Here is a 12,660-nt window from a genome sequence, read left to right on the forward strand (position 1 = left end):
CTCTAATATTGTTCACAAAACCCTCCAATGGGTCTGGACATTCCCTCATAAGTTTTTTATGATATATGACTTTTAATTGTTCTTTTCCTGCAATAAAGCTCTTCACTATTTCACTAAACCTTACTGTCAGCGTCCTGTATGTGGTTCCTCTTCCCAACCATCGGAAGAATCCCAGAGTCCACAACACCCTCAGTCTAGGCCAGTGACAGCACCTCAGCATTTGTTATTTATATTGAGTGGAGTGCCGGGCTATCTTTATCCATAGATAGATAGATAGATAGATAGATAGATAGATGATACTTACTGTCTCTTACCGCTGGCTCAGGCAGTCAGGCTCCTCGGTGCAGCAGCTGCTGGAGGATCCCGGGTAGGGGTGGAGGAGGAGGGAGGGGGACTCGGGAGCCACAGCAGCGCATTGTAATTGGTGGCGGCGCCGCTGTAGCTGTCCCTCTCCTTCCACATTGGCTAGCTGCCGCCACTGTGAATGCTAGGATGAGGGAAGTGCATCCCACATTCACAGCAGCGGTGGCCAGCCTATGTGGAAGGAGAGGGACAGCTACAGCGGCGCCGCCACCAATTACAGTGCGCTGCTGCGGCTCCCGAGTTCCCCTCCCTCCTCCTCCTTCTCCCCTGCCACCGGAGCTGCTGCTCCTCTCCGCACACACGCAGGCGGCTTGTAATGAGTCAGTTTGACTCATTACAATGCCGCAGACTAAAGTCCCCTTGGAACGGGGATGTGGCCAGTTGCGCCCTCAGGGCGACTGTGCTGTTTGCCAGGCACATCTGGCACACACGTAGTTACGGCCCTGGGTAGATCACCTGGAGTAGTTTACACTCTTATTCTAAATATTACCTTATAAATGGGCTTTACTGTGAATAGAACAACTTGTATTGATGTGTAATAGTGACATATTTAAAAAAGCAAATTAAAGCCCAATTCTTACATAACAATTTTAGAACTGTTTCCGTTCAAATGCTATATATAATCTTTCTATTAATTAAATCAAGGTCAGTCAAATCTGAATATTTAGTTTGGTGCATATGAGCTTCAGTCCCACTTATTGTATACTAACACATATTGGGGGTAATTCCAAGTTGATCGCAGCAGGAAATTTTTTAGCAGTTGGGCAAAACCATGTGCACTGCAGGGGAGGCAGATATAATATGTGCAGAGAGAGAGAGAGAGAGATTTGGGTGTGGTGTGTTCAATCTGCAATCTAAATTGCAGTGTAAAAATAAAGCAGCCAGTATTTACCCTGCACAGAAACAAAATAACCCACCCAAATCTAACTCTCTCTGCACATGTTATATCTGCCCCCCCTGCAGTGCACATGGGCCCTCATTCCGAGTTGTTCGCTCGCAAGCTGCTTTTAGCAGCATTGCATACGCTAAGCCGCCGCCTACTGGTAGTGAATCTTAGCTTAGCTAAATTGCGAACGATAGATTCTCAAAATTGCGAATAGAAATTTCTAAGCAGTTTCTGAGTAGCTCGACACTTACTCTGCCACTGCGATCAGTTCAGTCAGTTTCGTTCCTGGTTTGACGTCACAAACACACCCAGCGTTCGCCCAGACACTCCCCCGTTTCTCCAGCCACTCCCGCGTTTTCCCCAGAAACGGCAGCGTTTTTTCACACACTCCCATAAAACGGCCAGTTTCCGCCCAGAAACACCCACTTCCTGTCAATCACACAACGATCACCAGAACGAAGAAAAAACCTTGTAATGCCGTGAGTAAAATACCAAACTTCTTAGCAAATTTACTTGGCGCAGCCACAGTGAGAACATTGCGCATGCGCAGTATGCGGAAAATCGCTGCGATGCGATGAAAAAGAACGAGCGAACAACTCGGAATGAGGGCCATGGTTTTGCCCAACTGCTAAAAAATGTCCTGCTGCGATCAACTTGGAATTACCCCCATTATTTGAAACTCATCAGAGGTCACCCATATTGGAATCAGGGTATCAGTTCATGTAATTTACTAAACTAGTGCAGAAAACACACAGATCCTACAAACCATAACAGCCAATCAGACTGTAGTGTTTGTACAGGTTAGGTAATGTAACCTAATGATGCATTGCTGTGCCTTACTGCTTTTTATGCTATGACAGAGTCTCCCAGATTCCTAATCCACATTATAATAGTGATTAGTGCTTTATGATTGAAACATGGACCTTTTAGTACTGTATTCCTAGCAGCCTACTGTATAAGCAGGAATGTTCCCCAAATCATGCTGTCTGTTCTCTGCAGACTCCGTGCGTTCCTTCCTAGAGCGGAATAAGTTGGGGAAGTTTAGTCAAGACGAGGCTGCTCAGAACGCAGCAGAACAGCAGCAAAAGCTGGAGGTGTAGAGGCTGGCAGCAGAATCCATCACACCAGGAAGTCGATGTGAGGTGCGGGCAGCCGGACAGCCTACAAAGCGGGGGTATGTTATGTCTGTGTAAGAGTCTCCTATACCCCTTTGACACCACACAACCCGGTATCGACCCGCTAAATTGCTAGGTCGACACGGGTCGCTGTGTGGTGTGAAAGGGCCACTCCAGAAATCCCGGGTCGCCTGACCCTGTAATTCAACCTGGGAATAAAGAAGGGTTATTCCTGGAGTATTACCGGCTCAGGGGCAGTGTGAACGGTTTACCCGGGTCGATGCGACTCGGGGGCCATTCACAACTCAGGGAGAGGCAGTGCGGAGATGATCTCATCTCCTAGCTCCACCGCCGCAACACCTCCCCCTTTCCTGATGCTGCCACCCCCCATCCTGCCCCCAATGGCAACCCGACCCGGCTTATGGCTGGGTCGGGATGCGAGTAGAAAGGGTCCAATTTCGGGTCGCACCCAGGAAGGACCCGTTTCCAATTCACAATCCAATTCACAATCGGAAATGAGTATTGTTCCCCTCATTTCCTTCATGCTGTCCATTTATTTCCATTGATTTCCTTAAAATACAAATGTATAAAGGGAGCGCTTTCAAGTCATGTGGATAATTATATTCAAAACTTTTATAAAAAAAATACATATATACAAAATTATTCAGATAGTACATATAATCATCATATCACAAGCTCCTGCTTGCACAACCTGGATACGCAGCACTGAACTCCTTCTTTTGGACACTGTAACATTTTCCACTTCACCTGCAATTGCTTTTATTTGTACTTCCAGTTTTTTTTTTAAATCTTTAATTGCACAGCTGTAGCAATGTAATTTTGCCTTTATACACGTAAAAGTCCTGACTGAATTATCATTGCTTTTTTGCCTACCCTCACATCCTCTCATTTCTTATAGAGCCAACCTTAAAAATCTATTTCTGCACCCAAATTTTCTACACTGTCATTTAGCTTCAAACTAATGGGCTCATTTATCAATGAGTGATAAATTGATAAATTGCACCAGCCAATCAGCTCCTAACTACCATGTTACAGACACTGGGGCAGATGTATTAACCTGGAGAAGTCATAAGGAAGTGATAAACCAGTAATATGTGCAAGGTGATAAAGGCACCAGCCAATCAGCTCTAATATGTAAATTAACAGTTAGGATCTGATTGGCTGGTGCCTTTATCACCTTGCACATATCACTGATTTATCACTTCCTTATGCCTTCTCCAGGTTAATACATCTGCCCCGTGTTTGAAAAATGACAGTTAGGAGCTGATTGGCTGGTGCAATTTATCACTCACAGAGAAATGAGCCAACATATTACTGCAGTTGAGCATTCACTTTTACCAGCACTATATTTACACCAGCATTTCTACAAATATACTGCTCTGTTTCTCTTATACTGCCTCCCCTCCTATTTCCAGTTTTCCTCCCCCTATTTACCTCATCTCCACTATGGGGTCTATGTACTATTAGGGAAGGAAAAATAAGGGGAGGGTGGGCAGGAAGGCTCCATACTTCATTGCTTACCACAGAAAACATACATTGAAAGAAACATTGAGATCACTCCCCGAAGGTAGGTAAAATTAGCACCAGGATAAATCAGACCACATAAATATTGTACACGCGACCTAGTCATAACCCCATCTGTTACGAATCACCACCAATATGTTAGGACAATTGATGATATAGATGCCATGAGGTTGTTTCAAACACCTTCAGAATCTTGGCTTTCGTATGAGGATCAAGGGTCTCAATGTACAGTGCATCCAAAAAGTATTCACAGCGCTTCCCTTTTTCCACATTTTGTTATGTTACAGTCTTATTCCAAAATGGAATAAATAATTTTTTCCCCTCAAAATTCTACACACAATACCCCAAAATGACAACGTAAAAAAAGTTTTTTTGAGATTTTTGCTGATTTATTAAAAATAAAAAACTAAATGTGGAAAAAGTGAAGGCTATGAATACTTTCCGGATGCACTGTGTACAGGTATGCCACATTTGCTGTAAAAGCGGGCAACTCCCGAATCAGTCGCTGGGAAAACTGCCTATCAAAATATAAAAGTTTCTGCTGTGATTTAACTGCTTCCAAGAATGAAGGGGCAGAGGAGGCCCAGTTACGTAATATCACCTTTTTCGCCACTGTGATGATAACAGTCAGTAGTGGTATAAAAGCTTTCTTCTCCAGGCCCATATCCAATGCAGAGACATTTGCACACAGTAACATAATCTCTGAGGTTGAAAAAAGACAATTTGTCCATCGAGTTCAACCTATATGTGGTCTGCTACGCTGTATTATTTTTTAGGACTAATTTTGTCTGTTGCTAATGTCGGCCAATGTGTTTATTCCTTATTCCTCTTTTTTAATAACTATAGTGCGTGACTATGCACCATAACCCTGTATATCCTTTTCCATTAGGAATTTATCTAGCCCATTCTTAAAAGTGTTGACCGAGTCCGCCATTACCACTCTCTCAGACAGGGAATTCCAAACATGTATTGTCCTTACTGTGCAAAAAACCTTTATGCCTCTGTATGTGAAATCTCCCCTCCTCCAACCTAAGCGGTTGTCCACACGTCCTCTATGTTGATCTTACCAAAAACAGATCCCCCGCAAGCTTTGTGTATTGTCCCCTTATATATTTGAAAATGTTGATCATGTCCCCTCTTAGTCTCCTCTTTTCCAGTGTGAACATGCTTAGCCTTGCAAGCCTTTCCTCATATTCCAGCGTCTCTATCCCCTTAAGTAGTTTGGTCGCCCACCTCTGAATCTTTTTAAGTTCCAGGATATCTTTTTTGTAGTACGGTGCCCAAAATTGTGCACAGTATTCAATATGTGGCCTCACTAGGGATTTATATAATGGGAGTATAACACTCTCATCCCTTGCATCAATTCCCCGCTTTATACATGCTAATACCTTGTTAGCCTTCTTTGCTGCAATCCTACTTTGAGTACTGCTGCTTAGTTTGCTATCTATGTGAACACCTAAGTTTTTTTCCAGTACAGAATCCCCTAATTTTACCCCATTTAGTATGTAGGTGTTATTTTTGTTCTTGCTACCAAAGTGCATTACCTTACACTTGTCTGTATTAAAGCTCATTCTCCATTTTGCTGCCCAGGCTTCCAGTTTAACTAAGTCATTCTGGAGAGACTCGACATCTCCCTCGGTATTTCTAACCTTACACAATTTGGTATCGTCTGCAAAAATTGACACAATGCTCTCTAGATCTACTGCTAGATCGTTAATGAAAATGTTGAACAATAGTGATCCAAGTACAGACCCCTGTGGCACACCACTTAGTACTTCAGTCCAATTTGAAAAAGTTCCATTTGCCACAATGCGCTGTTCCCTATTATCTGACCAATTTCTGACCCAAGTGCATATTGTGCTCCCTAGCCCTAGTTCATGTAACTTATAGATAAATCTCATGTGCAGTACTTTGTTGAAAGCTTTAGCAAAATCTAAAAAGATTACATCCACCTCCTTACCCTGATCAAGGTTCGCACTAACTCTTTCATAAAAGCCTAATAAGTTTGTTTGACATGATCTACCCTTCACAAATCCATGTTGCTTCCTATTAATAACCTTATTAGCTTCAAGGAACTTCTGTATACTATCCCTTAGAATACCTTCCAGTACTTTCCCCACTATAGATGTAAGACTAACTGGTCTATAGTTACCCGGTTCAGCTTTACTTCCCTTTTTGAATATCGGCTATATACCAGTCTTTGGTAACAATTCCTGATGTGATTCATTGAAGATCAATAATAGCGGTCTTGCTAGTTCAGAGTGAAGCTCCATGAGAACCCTTGGGTGAATTCCATCAGGACCAGGTGACTTATTAATCTTATTTTTTTTTATCGGTCACAGACTACCTCCTCACTTAAATAAGCACTTAGCAGTGGGACATTATTTTTGTTGAGATTGTGTGTTAATCCCTGCATCTGGTCTTCGCTTATGAAGACCAATGAGAAAAACTAATTTAATTTGTCCGCTATGTCATTATCGTTTTTGATTAAGACTCCCAGCTTGTCCTTTAAAGGGCCTATACTCTCTTTTTTTTAATCTTTTGCTGTTGATATATTTAAAAAAAAAATTGGGGGGTTTGATTTGCTTTCCTTAGCTATTTGCTTTTCAGTTTCTACTTTAGCCGCTCTTATTTCTTTTTTGCATATTTTGTTACAATCCTTATAGTGCTGGAATGACTCCGCATTCTGATTTGAATGCTTGCCTTTTTTTGCCCATTATTTCCCATAATCTTTTTGTTAATCCACATTGGTTCAGATTTTTTAATCCTTTGTTTGCTGCCCATGGGAATACATTTGCGAGTATTATTAATGAGCAGTGGTTTTAATACCTCCCATTTCTCCATAGTATTTTTACCTTGAACAAAATTTTCCATTCAATGTCCCTTAAAGTTTCCCTCATCATGTCAAAGTTGCATTTGCTAAAGTTTAGAGTCCTAGTTGAGCCCATATAGGACTGCTTATGAAAACTGATATTGAATGTGACCATATTGTGGTCGCTGTTTCCCATGGGCTCCCCTACTATAATATTTGATATCAATTCCCCATTGTTAGTTAATACCAGTTCTAAGATTGCATTGTACCTACTGTAATTGTTCCTCGATTAGTTGAGGTAGGTAGTTATCATTTAGTGTGTTTAAAAACATATCCCCACAGTATAGTGCAGGTCTCACTACGGAGATTAAGCTTAAAAATAGTATTAATAAAACGCATAGTTTTTCCCCAAAATTTGCATCTTTTAGGGCAGGATCAAAAGTTGTGAAAAAAATGTTGCATAGGGGCGTTTACATTTCAGACAGAAGCCTGACTCCTCCTGCACTATGAACCTCCTACAGGCCTGGGAGATATAAGCCCTATGAGGGGTTTTCAGGTGCCGCCACACACTTAAAGGGGATGTAATCACATCACCAGCGGTCGGGATCCTGCTGGTCAGTATACTGACGCCAGAATCCCGAATGCTAGAAATGCTGACAATCGGCATGCCGACTAACAGGGACTATTCCCACTCATGTGAAGAACGCAGCGAGTCACCACGCCTGCTGCGTGGTAAGCACAGTGAGCCCACAAGGGTCTTTATTGCACTTTATCCCCCCTGCCGGCATTCTGGCAGCCGGGATCCCTGCATCGGGATGATGACTGCCAGGATCCCAACCGCCGGCACAGCATACCCAACCCTATTAAAGGGTCATTATATTTAAAATTCAAGTTGCCTTATGTGAAACAAGCTGCTACTAACGTTCACAAAAATATATATGTAAATATTCCAATACCTTGGCACAGCGTAAAATGTTTTTCATTGTTTTTCCATTTGCTAAGTACATTACACTCCTGAAACAGCTTTTGTGCATGACTTGTATTTGGGTTTATCGGTTCAGTAAGAACTGCTTACGTGCAGGCTTGTTATAGTTTAATGCACGTATTGTATGCTAAATACTAGTAGAAAATAAGTTATATTTTTAAATAGAGCAATTTAGATTTGTGTTTCTGATGGAAGCCACTATTAGAATAGTGCTTGTGTATATGTGGCATCACTTGCAATGGCCTAATGTACTGTACAACTATATACTGTTGGTCACCAAAATGCTGCACTGTAATACTATATATATATATATATATACACTGCTCACAAAAATGCAGCACAGATATGGAATGAATACTTGCAGTGACACAGAGCTGCAAGATACTACAGCAATGGCCTAATCATACACTGTACAGGGTGGTCTTCAGTATGCCGAATGTCGGGATCCCGGCGCACATTATACCAGCGCCGGAATCCCGACACCCGGCATACCGACACCTATTCTCCCTCGTGGGGGTCCACGCCCCCCCTGGAGGGAGAATAAAATAGCGTGGCATGCTTAGCGCGCCACCGTGCCCACAGCATGGCGAGCGCAGTGAGCCCGCAAGGGGCTCCTTTGCGCTCGCCACGCTGTCGGTATGCCGGCGGTCGGGCTCCCGGCATTCCATACTACACCCAATGTACAACTATATACTGTTGGTCACCAAAATGAAGCACACTGAGCACAGATATTTACAGCACACTGAGCACAGATATTTGCAGCACACTGAGCACAGATATGGAGCTTTTCAGGCAGAGAACGTAGATATTTTCATCACACCGAGCAGATATTTGCAGCACACTGAGCACAGATTACGGAGCTTTTCAGGGAGAGAACGCAGCCACGTCCTCTCTGTCAATCTCCAATGCACGAGTGAAAATGGCGGCGACACGCGGCTCTTTATATAGAATACGAATCTCGCAAGAATCCGACAGCGGGATGATGACTTTCGGCCTCGTTCGGGTTAACCGAGCAAGACGGGAAGATCCGAGGCTGCCTCGGACCCGTGAAAACCACGTGAAGTTTGGGGGGGGGTTCGGATCTCGAGGAACCGAACCCACTCATCTCTATTTGTAATATGTATTTATTATGTTTTTTAGGTTTAACAGACTTTAAGCCAAGATACTGGGTATGTGTCAAATATGATGAGCCTAATGGAAAACATGATGAAAGGTGAGGAGGGATTTGAATACAGACCTGGGGAGCTACTGTTATGTCATATTGCCTCAGATTGTATCCTGCTCTGACAGTGAAGCGTATTAAGTTCAGTGCTATTTTTTTATTTATTACCAGGTATTTATATAGCACACACATATTCCGCAGCATTTTACAGAGAATATTTGGCCATTCACATCAGTCCTTGTTCTTGTGGAGCTTACAATCTATATTCCCTACCACATACAGTATACACATAGAACATTTGTAACTTATTCATAGAAACTTATAGACATATACTACATATCCAAGTAAGTAGTTTTACTATAACCTTTTTTTTTTTAAGTGTGGGAGGAAACTAGAGAAGCCATAGGAAACCCATGAGAGCAAGGGAAGAATATACAAACTCCACACAGTCAAGGCCTCGGTAGAAACCCAACCGCAGACCTCAGGGCTGTGAGGCAGTACCGGCCGTGCTAAAAAAAAAAAAAAAAAAATTCCACCTGCTTAGACCTGGACCCGTGGTGTTTGGAACTCCGGATAAGACCCACTAAAAACGGCCATTAAAAGCACCAGGAGTCGGGAGTCACCAACCATCGGTCCATAACGGATCAATTCCGGATCCTTGAAGCAGGTTGTATTCATGGCTAATTGACTTTCTATACAAGCCTGGTAGTCGATATTACATTGATATATGTCAAATCTATCAATATTGCTCCAAATCTCTTCTACGAACAGTCGCCTACTATGTTGCAGTGTGAACTGCCAATCACTGCCTCACTTGCTGCTATCAATTGAACGGTTCACGATTAATTCATTGTGCTCTGCAAGAGACTGTCATACTGATTGAGTTTTTATACAAAGGATTAATTTGAATGAGTCTCTGGACTATATTTAATAATCTCTATGTTCTGAATTGCATTATATTAATTGTTCTGAATTGCATTATATTAATTGTATTAATTACGTCATACCTTGCACGGATAACCGGTTTCTAGGATTTAGCCATATTCATGTGTTTTTTAATATGTTTTATTTGTGTAAAAATTAAAAGCACACTTATGTTTTAAATTAGCGCTGTTTTGGTGTGTATATATTTTTAGGTAACTATAAAGGGTGGAGTACTCTCCCTTAATTAAACAGCTGCGATTGAAACAGAGTGTTCTTTGAATTAAATTTATGGTTAATCGATGCACACACTTTCTATTTAGCTGTTAGCGCCAAGCCAATTTTGTTTGTTTGTGATTTGAATACAGACCTGGGGAGCTACTGTTATGTCATATTGCCTCAGATTGTATCCTGCTCTGACAGTGAAGCGTATTAAGTTCAGTGCTATTTTTTTATTTATTACCAGGTATTTATATAGCACACACATATTCCGCAGCGTTTTACAGAGAATATTTGGCCATTCACATCAGTCCTTGTTCTTGTGGAGCTTACAATCTATATTCCCTACCACATACAGTATACACATAGAACATTTGTAACTTATTCATAGAAACTTATAGACATATAGGCCCTCATTCCGAGTTGATCGGTCGCAAGGCGAATTTAGCAGAGTTACACACGCTAAGCCGCCGCCTACTGGGAGTGAATCTTAGCTTCTTAAAATTGCGACCGATGTAATCGCAATAATGCGATTACTAACTACTTAGCAGTTTCAGAGTAGCTCCAGACTTACTCTGCCTGTGCGATCATTTCAGTGCTTGTCGTTCCTGGTTGACGTCACAAACACACCCAGCGTTCGCCCAGGCACTCCCACCGTTTCTCCGGCCACTCCTGCGTTTTTTCCGGAAACGGTAGCGTTTTCAGCCACACGCCCCTGAAACGCCGTGTTTCCGCCCAGTAACACCCATTTCCTGTCAATCACATTACGATCGCCGGAGCGAAGAAAAAGCCGTGAGTAAAAATACTTTCTTCATAGTAAAGTTACTTGGCGCAGTCGCAGTGCGAACATTGCGCATGCGTACTAAGCGGATTTTCACTGCGATGCGATGAAAAATACCGAGCGAACAACTCGGAATGAGGGCCCTACTACATATCCAAGTAAGTAGTTTTACTATAACCTTTTTTTTTTTTAAGTGTGGGAGGAAACTAGAGAAGCCATAGGAAACCCATGAGAGCAAGGGAAGAATATACAAACTCCACACAGTCAAGGCCTCGGTAGAAACCCAACCGCAGACCTCAGGGCTGTGAGGCAGTAGTGCTAACCATTTTAATTTTTAATAAAATAAACGTAATAGTACTGCTTAATCTAAAAGCAAACATCGGGTGTTATGGCTCATAACAACTGCTTTCATGTATATTCCCCATTGTATTGTTCTCCTGCAGGGTGACCAAATGACGTGAAGATGTAGATTCAGTTAGCTGCAAGGTTCCATCGGAACTTCACTGCTATATCGCAGGTTAACTTGCTTGTTTTTGTTTGCATTTGCTACCGGTGCAAGCAGAACCGAGCAAGGTGTTCCTTCCTGCAGTTACCTGCACCATGCTCAGCCACATTGCACCAGAACCTCATGCTTAGCTGAACTGCTCTGAGCTTTCAGTGACAGATGAAACATTTTCCTTTGTCTCGATTCATTACTGATTTTTCCTCTTTATTTTGTGCAGTGTTGATGGGAAACGTTACTTCACATGCTCACCCAAGTACGGTGCATTCCTGAAACGGGTCTGGGACTCAGGTTCGACATCAAAAAGGTCGACACACCTTAGGTCGACGTCAATTGGTCGACACACCTTAGGTCGACATGGACAAAAGGTCGACATGGAGAAAAGGTCGACAGGGACAAGGTCAGCATGGAAAAAGGTCGACATGAGTTTTTTATGTGTTTTTGGTGTCGTTTTCTTCGTAGAGTGACCGGGAACCCCAGTTAGAGCACCGCTTCACTCACCATGCTTCGGGCATGGTGCCTTTGCTTCGCTCGGCACAGATTACCGTTCCAATCGTAGTCCACGTGGATCGTTAAGTATGAAAAGGTTCCAAAAAAGAAAAAAATCGTGAAAAACTCATGTCGACCCTTTTCCATGTCGACCTTGTTCCTGTCGACCTTTTGGCCATGTCGACATTTTGTCCATGTCGACCTAAGGTGTGTCGACCAATTGGCGGCGACCTGGAGTCCAGATACCTCCTGAAACTGCAGAATGTGACTGTTGGGGACTTCCCAGAGGAAGAATTTGGTCTAGAATAGATGATGAAATGCGAGCCGCCGGCAAAGCATACCCAACCCTATTAATGGATCATTATACTTAAAATTCAAGTTGCCTCATGTGAAACAAGCTGCTACTAACTTTCACAAAAATATATATGTAAATATTCCAATACCTTGGGGCATAGCATAAAATGTTTTTCATTGTTTTTCCATTCACTATGTACTGTACATTACACTCCTGAAACAGCTTTTGTGCATGACTGGTATTTAGGTTTATCGGTTCAGTAAGAACTGCTTACGTGCAGACTTGTTATAGGAGGCCGCTGTACAGTATAATGCACATATTGTATGCTAAATACTTGTAGAAAATAAGTCATATTTTTAAATAGAGCAATTTAGATTTGTGTTTCTGATGGAAGCCACTATTAGAATAGGGCTAGTGTATATGTGGCATCACTTGGATCATACTTAGTTACAGATTCTCAGTAGGGGCACATATTGGTGCCATGATCAATTCAATCGTGGAATTTTGTTCCAGAACGCAATCTGCACCTATTTAAATTGACCCCTCCAGATTGAATGCTAGTGGCTGCATTGTACAACCTGTGTT

At 42.4% G+C, this 12,660-nt stretch overlaps 1 pseudogene; it reads left to right on the forward strand.

Moving 5' to 3' along the window:
- LOC134949858 (tubulin-folding cofactor B-like) overlaps nucleotides 1-12,660 on the forward strand; it is a 45,253-nt pseudogene that overhangs the window by 16,035 nt on the left and 16,558 nt on the right.

Source organism: Pseudophryne corroboree, chromosome 8, assembly GCF_028390025.1.
Source record: "Pseudophryne corroboree isolate aPseCor3 chromosome 8, aPseCor3.hap2, whole genome shotgun sequence".
Classification (NCBI taxonomy): Eukaryota; Metazoa; Chordata; class Amphibia; order Anura; family Myobatrachidae; genus Pseudophryne; species Pseudophryne corroboree.